Genomic DNA, 9,407 nt, shown 5'->3' with positions numbered 1-9,407 from the left:
GCAATCAATAAATCTTTTGTATTTATTTTTTATTCATTAGGAAAATGTTCTATATGTTTCTTTTTTCTATAAGTTCTGTAGATCTGTAGGAAAAAAATCTAATCCCTTTTTAGATTTAATTTTAAGGCAGCAAAATGTGAAGACTGTGCAAGTGGTGTGTAGACTTTCACTAGGCACTGTAGATGTGAGAGATATCCCAAGACACAACAAACATTGCCCCGGGCTGGACAAGACAGCCCGTGAGATAAAACAGTTTGTTCCAGTTGAGAATGCATCAATGTAATTTTCCCACCAACAATTTTCTCCCTGCCTCACAGAACAGAACAGTCAGATCCTCAATGACAAACACAGAAGCTTTCACAGAAGTGTGTTTCACCACCCAGTTTACCCTGCGGTCCTTCTGCAGTTCTCTAATGGTGTCTGACAGCTTGGGGAAACAAGCTAATCCATCGAGGCATGGAGAGAAACTGAGGTGGATTCCATCTCCAGCTTATTGAATTCGAAGCTGGGGATTCCTAATTGGCAGAAATGCATTATCTATAAGTAGCTACATTATTTTTTGACCCTAATGCTTTGGTGTTCTTGTAAAGAAGATGGCTATAGCATAACATTGTCCGAAGCGAGCAGTCAGTCTGATGTCAGGGCTGTACATCAGGTAATGCCCACCTAAACCCCAGAACACCAGACCAGATTTGTTATTCAGATTGGTCAATAGGCTACATGATGAATATTTCCTAGTTTGATCGATGCGATGAGTTGATTGAAGGAGTGTTTTATTGATGAAGGAGTGTTTTATTGATGAAGGAGTGGTTTTTACATGGACCTTGGTGTGTGTGGTCTTCCTTTTCCCTCGTCTATCTGCCAGGCAGTATAAAATGTGACAGGGAAAAAAAGCTAGCTAGCTAGTGTTTACCTCTCTCCCAGTCTTTCCTAACCTGCGGGCATATTGGCTCGTCTGTGACTCATCCTCTGTCTAGACCGGACTATTCAACACACCAACACCCCAGGACTGTATTGGAAATGTTGACATCGATTCAAAACAGGCTGCCTAATCACAGTTCTCAGCCACTGAGAAAACGCAGCTAAAACATCTATGTGACAAATTAAACTAATCCCTACATAGTGCACTACTTTGGGGGGAAAGGATAATAATAAATAATAAATAATGCCATTTAGTGTGCACTGTGGGAAATTCTGAATGATCAGAATGAGTAGGGTGACCGTGGTAGAGACAAGCTAGAGTAATAGTTTAAAAAATCACTACAACTCTACAAAGATCCCTGGTTTAAGAAAAAACAGCCCTGACACAAACCCTATTGGCTGTGCAACAGAACAATCATTAAGAGGTGCCAGGTGTCTGTAGGCTGTTGGCAGTGCCAACGGTTTAGGTGACATTATTGTCACATCTGGCAGTGTTTACCAGCCTACCAAGAGGGAGGTGGAGCGGAGATGTCCCCTCCCTGTAGCTCCTTCCATGTTACAGCTTCATTATGCTCTGACATTGGTGTCTGGTGTTCATTATGCTCTGACATTGGTGTCTGGTGTTCATTATGCTCTGACACTAGTGTCTGGTGTTCATTATGCTCTGACATTGGTGTCTGGTGTTCATTATGCTCTGACACTAGTGTCTGGTGTTTAATATGCTCTGACACTGGTGTCTGGTGTTCAATATGCTCTGACATTGGTGTCTGGTGTTCATTATGCTCTGACACTGGTGTCTGGTGTTCAATATGCTCTGACACTGGTGTCTGGTGTTCAATATGCTCTGTCACGGGTGTCTGGTGTTCATTATGCTCTGACACTGGTGTCTGGTGTTCAATATGTTCTGACATTGGTGTCTGGTGTTCATTATGCTCTGACACTAGTGTCTGGTGTTTAATATGCTCTGACACTGGTGTCTGGTGTTCAATATGCTCTGACACTGGTGTCTGGTGTTCAATATGCTCTGACACTGGTGTCTGGTGTTTAATATGCTCTGACACTAGTGTCTGGTGTTTAATATGCTCTGTCACTGGTGTCTGGTGTATCAGTATTCTCCAACACTGGTGTCTGGTGTTCAGTATGCTCTGACACGGGTGTCTGGTGTTCATTATGCTCTGACACTGATGTCTGGTGTTTAATATGCTCTGACACTGATGTCTGGTGCCAAGATGATTCGCTAGTGAAGAGTACCAATAGGCCTGTAGGGAAAAATAAAGATTGCATTATTGAAAAGGATGATGTACATGAATGAGCCTTCTAATAAATGTATTGCATTAAAAACATGCAACAAATATACGTACAAGAACAAACTTCTTGGCAATCGCATTGTATTGAGTATCAGTAGTCTATTAAGTGTTTGGTTTGCTAGAAGGGTGGATTTTGCCTGTCTGTGGCCCCCAGCTTAGGAGGTCGGTGAGACGGTCACCCTCCTCACCTCACAGCTTTGGATTTCATCACCGACTCCAATGGATTATTTTGTGCCCCGCTCGGGGCAACGGGAGCTCTTAGATATGTCCAGTTATTGGGAATATGTCAGCGTGGCCCTCTGTAATTAAAATCATCCCGGTGAATTCCGAGTGTGATCCTCATCAACGTTTCATTAGTCTCCACCTGGCTCTCCGATGCCCCTCACCAGCCCACCTCATTCTGCTGCTTTAAAGCAGCAATTTGTAACTTTTTGGGTGACCCGACCAAATTCACATAGAAACGTGAGTTATAGATCAATCATTATCATTGACAGCAAGTCTCTCTGTGCTATTTCTATGCTTCCCTTTCATACGTTTTGTTTTGACTTTCGGTTTTGTACACCAGCTTTAAACAGCTGAAAATACAATATTTTTGGTTATTGAAAATATATTTCACAGCGGTTTAGATGGTACAATGATTCTCTACATTATACATGTTTTGTCACATAAACTTAAATTAGACAAACTATTAGAATTTTAGCAACCAGGAAATGGCGGAGCATTTCTGCATATTGCGCCTTTAATACTGGGTTATACTAGTGTTCATGAACCTGGACCATCTGACCCCATAGAAAGGCAATGGTGTGGAGTGTTAGCACACATACACTCACACACACACCTGAACCATTTGAGAGGTCCTGAGGAGAAAAGCTGAATTTATGAGGTGAGAAATCAAAGGGAACACCTGGAACATGCTTTGAGAGATTGTTTGTGACATGAGGGACAACAGGCTATGCGCTGCATGGGGTTGACTGACAGCCTAGACAGAGTAGCCACCTGGATGTGCAGTAAGAGATGGTAGCCACCTGGATGTGCAGTAAGAGATGGTAGCCACCTGGATGTGCAGTAGGAGATGGTAGCCACCTGGATGTGCACTAGGAGATGGTAGCCACCTGGATGTGCAGTAGGAGATGGTAGCCACCTGGATGTGCACTAGGAGATGGTAGCCACCTGGATGTGCAGTAGGCGAGGGTAGCCACCTGGATGTACAGTAAGAGATGGTAGACACCTGGATGTGCAGTAGGAGATGGTAGACACCTGGATGTGCAGTAGGAGATGGTAGACACCTGGATGTGCAGTAGCAGATGTTAGACACCTGGATGTGCAGTAGGATATGGTAGCCACCTGGATGTGCAGTAGTAGATGGTAGCCACCTGGATGTGCAGTAGGAGATGGTAGCCACCTGGATGTGCACTAGTAGATGGTAGCCACCTGGATGTGCAGTAGGCGAGGGTAGCCACCTGGATGTGCAGTAAGAGATGGTAGACACCTGGATGTGCAGTAGGAGATGGTAGACACCTGGATGTGCAGTAGGAGATGGTAGACACCTGGATGTGCAGTAGCAGATGTTAGACACCTGGATGTGCAGTAGGAGATGGTAGCCACCTGGATGTGCAGTAGGAGTTGGTAGCCACCTGGATGTGCAGTAGGCGAGGGTAGCCACCTGGATGTGCAGTAAGAGATGGTAGACACCTGGATGTGCAGTAGGAGATGGTAGACACCTGGATGTGCAGTAGGAGATGGTAGACACCTGGATGTGCACTAGGAGATGGTAGCCACCTGGATGTGCAGTAGGAGATGGTAGCCACCTGGATGTGCAGTAGGAGATGGTAGCCACCTGGATGTGCAGTAGGCGAGGGTAGCCACCTGGATGTGCAGTAAGAGATGGTAGCCACCTGGATGTGCAGTAGTAGATGGTAGACACCTGGATGTGCAGTAGGAGATGGTAGACACCTGGATGTGCAGTAGGAGATGGTAGACACCTGGATGTGCAGTAGGAGATGGTAGACACCTGGATGAGCAGTAGGAAAGCCGGTGGGTTGGTGGATGAAGACAAGGCAGTGCTGCTGCTCTGTGGGGCCGTCTGGCCATCATGCATTATGTAGGACCCTGTCTCCATCTCACTACCTCTCCCTCTCTCTCTCTCTGTCTCTCTGCAGTAAGAATAGATCAGCTCTCAGGTCTTTTTCTCATGATGCTCCTCCCACCACCTCTGTCTTGACTCTTTCCCAGGTGTAGCAGGCTACGGATGCTAGGCCTACCTCAAGAGCTAGATCATTCTCCTCTGAATTCTTCTATCGTAATTAGGTAAAGCATGCATGCATGTGTGTGTGTGTGTGTGTGTGTGTGTGTGTGTGTGTGTGTGTGTGTGTGTGTGTGTGTGTGTGTGTGTGTGTGTGTGTGTGTGTGTGTGTGTGTGTGTGTGCACGCCAAATGCAGCGAATGTGGAAAATTTGACAAGAATTTATGGAGATTTCAAGCATCATCCAAACAATCTTGCACTTGGATGTTAGTTTTTTTTTAAGGTAAACATTTCCTTTTCTGTAGGCTCCCCTTTTTACAATGAGTGTACTTTGCGCAATAGGCAAAGTCTATATCAGCAGAGATATAAAGATGGGGCATGGAGCCGGACTGGCTTCATGCTGAAGGGTACAGTATTGCTGAGTGTTGGCGTGAAGGCTACAGGGAGTTCACACACAAACGCCCTCCTGGAGGAGTTGCACAGTGGGGGCTCATCAGAGAAACACTCCAGTCTTCCACTCACTGCCAGCTCAAGGTCAGTCACTGTTTTCTGAATGTGTGTACGTGCGTGGGGGTGTATAGACTATATGGCTCAATCTATCTATTTTTTATTTATTTTTAAAGCTACTGACCCCCTTAATAAAGATGATTGTCATAAATTGGTTTGAAGTGTAAGTTTCCCTTAGGATTTGCACCAGCTGCCAAAGCTCAGGGTTAATTTCTTTTAAAACACAGCTCATTTTGTGTCTGCAATAAAGGGATGTTTTTTATGGCTTGTGTAAGTTAGAGAGGAAGATTAGACAGATAAAGCAAATTAAATGGGCATCTTGAGCATTATAAAAGGAACAGAAACTCAATAACCCCAGCACAGCATTTCCCACATTACAATATCAGGGCTTTCTCTGTTGGAATACCAAAACATGCCTCCTTCCTCCCTCAATGTGATCACCAATCAGAGATTAGATAAGTGAAAGTATCTAGCCAATAATCACAATATAACACTCTCTTGGGTATTGCTTTAGTGGAGACCTAAATAAAAACCTATCCCTTTCTTTCAAAAGGGAAGGATGTATGTATTTTTTTATGTATTCCAACAAGGCCCAGATTGTGGCAGCTTCCTATTGCTGATTTGCAGCTTGAGTGTGGCAGCAGGTCTATACAGCATGCTCAGAGACAGTGTTCTACTGCCCCCACAGGTCTATAAAGCATGCTCAGAGACAGTGTTCTACTGCCCCCACAGGTCTATACAGCACGCTCAGAGACAGTGTTCTACTGCCCCCACAGGTCTATACAGCACGCTCAGCGACAGTGTTCTACTGCCCCCACAGGTCTATACAGCACGCTCAGAGACAGTGTTCTACTGCCCCCACAGGTCTATACAGCACGCTCAGAGACAGTGTTCTACTGCCCCCACAGGTCTATACAGCACGCTCAGCGACAGTGTTCTACTGCCCCCACAGGTCTATACAGCACGCTCAGAGACAGTGTTCTACTGCCCCCATAGGTCTATACAGCATGCTCAGAGACAGTGTTCTACTGCCCCCACAGGTCTATACAGCATGCTCAGAGACAGTGTTCTACTGCCCCCACAGGTCTATACAGCACGCTCAGAGACAGTGTTCTACTGCCCCCACAGGTCTATACAGATATGCTTAACACCCACGGCCATCCTACAATCTAAACTAGATGCCCTCAATTATCAACGAACCTACCAGGTACAACCCTAAATCCGTAAACATGGGTACCCTCATAGATATCTTCCTGACTAACTTACCCTCTAAATACACCTCCGCTGTCTTCAACCAGGATCTCAGCGATCACTGCCTTATTGCCTGCGTCCGTAACGGTTCCACGGTCAAACGACCACCCCTCATCACTGTCAAACGCTCCCAAAAACACTTCAGCGAGCAGGCCTTCCTAATTGACCTGGCCCAGGTATCCTGGATGGATACAGATCTCATTCCGTCAGTAGAGGATGCCTGGTTGTTCTTTAAAAGTAATTTCCTCTCAATCTTAAATAAACATGCCCCATTCAAAAAATACAGAACTAAGAACAGATATAGCCCCTGGTTCTCCTCAGACTTGACTGCCCTTGACCAGCACAAAAACATCCTGTGGCGTACTGCATTAGCATCAAATAGCGCCCGTGATATGCAACTTTTCAGGGAAGTTAGGAACCAATATACACAAGCAGTTAGGAAAGCAAAGGCTAACTTTTTCAAACAGAAATTTGCATCCTGTAGCACTAACTCCAAAAAGTTTTGGGACACTGTAAAGTCCATGGAAAATAAGAGCACTTCCTCCCAGCTGCCCACTGCACTGAGGCTAGGAAACACTATCACCACCGATAAATCTACAATAATCGAGAATTTCAACAAGCATTTTGCTACGGCTGGCCATGCTTTCCACCTGGCTACCACTACCCCGGCCACCAGCTCTGCACCCTCCGCTGCAACTTGCCCATGCCCCCCCCGCTTCTCCTTCACACAAATCCAGACAGCTGATGTTCTGAAAGAGCTGCAAAATCTGGACCCCTACAAATCATCTGGGCTAGACAATCTGGACCCTTTCTTTCTAAAACTAGCCGCCGAAATTGTCGCAACCCCTATTACTAGCCTGTTCAACCTCTCTTTCGTAACGTCTGAGATCCCCAGAGATTGGAAAGCTGTCGCGGTCATCCCCCTCTTCAAAGGGGGTGACACTCTAGATCCAAACTGTTACAGACCCATATTCATCCTGCCCTGCCTTTCAAAAGTTTTTGAAAGCCAAGTTAACAAACAGATCACCGACCATTTCGAATCCCACCGTACCTTCTCCGCTATGCAATCCGGTTTCCGAGCTGGTCATGGGTGCACTTCAGCCACGCTCAAGGTCCTAAACGATATTATAACCGCGATCGATAAAAGACAGTACTGTGCAGCCGTTTTCATTGACCTGGCCAAGGCTTTCGACTCTGTCAACCACCGCATTCTTATTGGCAGACTAAATAGCCTTGGTTTCTCAAATGACTGCCTCGCCTGGTTCACCAACTACTTCTCTGATAGAGTTCAATGTGTCAAATCGGAGGGCCTGTTGTCTGGACCTATGGCAGTCTCTATGGGGGTGCCACAGGGTTCAATTCTTGGGCCGACTCTTTTCTCTGTGTATATCAATGACGTCGCTCTTGCTGCTGGTGACTCTCAGATCCACCTCTACGCAGACGACACCATTTTGTATACATCTGGCCCTTCATTGGACACTGTGTTAACAAACCTCCAAACGAGCTTCAATGCCATACAACACTCCTTCAGTAGCCTCCAACTGCTCTTAAACACTAGTAAAACTAAATGCATGCTCTTCAACCGAACGCTGCTTGCACCCGCCCACCCGACTAGAATCACTACTCTCGACGGGTCTGACCTAGAGTATGTGGACAACTACAAATATCTAGGTGTCTGGTTAGACTGTAAACTCTCCTTCCAGACTCACATTAAGAATCTCCAATCCAAAGTTAAATCTAGAATCGGTTTCCTATTTCGCAACAAAGCCTCCTTCACTCATGCTGCCAAACATGCCCTCGTAAAACTGACTATCCTACCGATCCTTGACTTCGGCGATGTCATTTACAAAATAGCCTCCAACACTCTACTCAGCAAATTGGATGTAGTCTATCACAGTGCCATCCGTTTTGTCTCCAAAGCCCCATATACTACCCACCACTGTGACCTGTACGCTCTTGTTGGCTGGTCCTCACTACATATTCGTCGCCAAACCCACTGGCTCCAGGCCATCTATAAATCACTGCTAGGCAAATCCCCGCCTTATCTTAGCTCATTGGTCACCATAGCAACACCCACCCGTAATATGCGCTCCAGCAGGTATATCTCACTGGTCATCCCCAAAGCCAACACCTCCTTTGGCCGCCATTCCTTCCAGTTCTCTGCTGCCAATGACTGGAACAAATTGCAAAAATATCTGAAGCTGGAGACACTTATCTCCCTCACTAACTTTAAGCATCAGTTGTCAGAGCACCTTACCGATCACTGCACCTGTACACAGCCCATCTGAAATTAGCCCGCCCAACTACCTCATCCCTATATTGTTATTTATTTTGCTCATTTGTACCCCAGTATCTCTATTTGCACATCATCTCTTGCACATCTATCATTCCAGTGTTAATACTAATTGTAATTATTTTGCACTATAGCCTATTTATTGCCTTACCTCCATAACTTGCTACATTTGCACACACTTTATATATATTTATTTCTGTTGTATTTTTTACTTTGTTTTGTTTTACCCCATATGTAACTCTGTGTTGTTGTTTTTATCGCACTGCTTTGCTTTATCTTGGCCAGGTCGCAGTTGTAAATGAGAACTTGTTCTCAACTGGCTTACCTGGTTAAATAAAGGTGAAATAAAAAATATAAAAATATATATAAAAAAATGCTCAGAGACAGTGTTCTACTGCCCCCACCTGGGACTCCCTAAAAACACGCCCCTTCGATACAGTTACGACTGGAAGTGACTTTTCGTGGCAGGTTAGGATGAAGTCCTAACCTAATTATCCTAACCTGCTACGTTAATTATCCTAACCTGCTGCGTAAGTTCTCTTAACCTGCTATGAAAAAGTAACTTCTGGTTGTAGCTGTAACGAAGTGGCTTGTTTTTAGGGAATCTCGCCCCCACCTGGGCTAAGAAGCTGGTTCCCCTTCTTTTGGAATCAGATGGCAAAGCACAGTCTTTGGTTTCATTTAAGAATTTCCAACAGCCTCACAAAAATGTGTTCCTCACAAAAATTCTTAAATATATCTGGCCCATGGTTAGGAAACATTTGGAATAGATCTCTTGATTTATCACTAGGGTCTCCCGAGTGGCGCAGTGGTCTAAGGCAGTGCAGGCTGTGCCACTAGTTCGAATCGCTCCAGATTCTACAATCAGTTCTGCTGGAAATACAAT

Source organism: Coregonus lavaretus (genome assembly GCF_964263955.1).
Source record: "Coregonus lavaretus genome assembly, chromosome: 35".
Classification (NCBI taxonomy): domain Eukaryota; kingdom Metazoa; phylum Chordata; class Actinopteri; order Salmoniformes; family Salmonidae; genus Coregonus; species Coregonus lavaretus.
The sequence above is the reverse complement of the archived record's forward strand: the minus strand, read 5'-3'. Positions refer to the sequence as shown.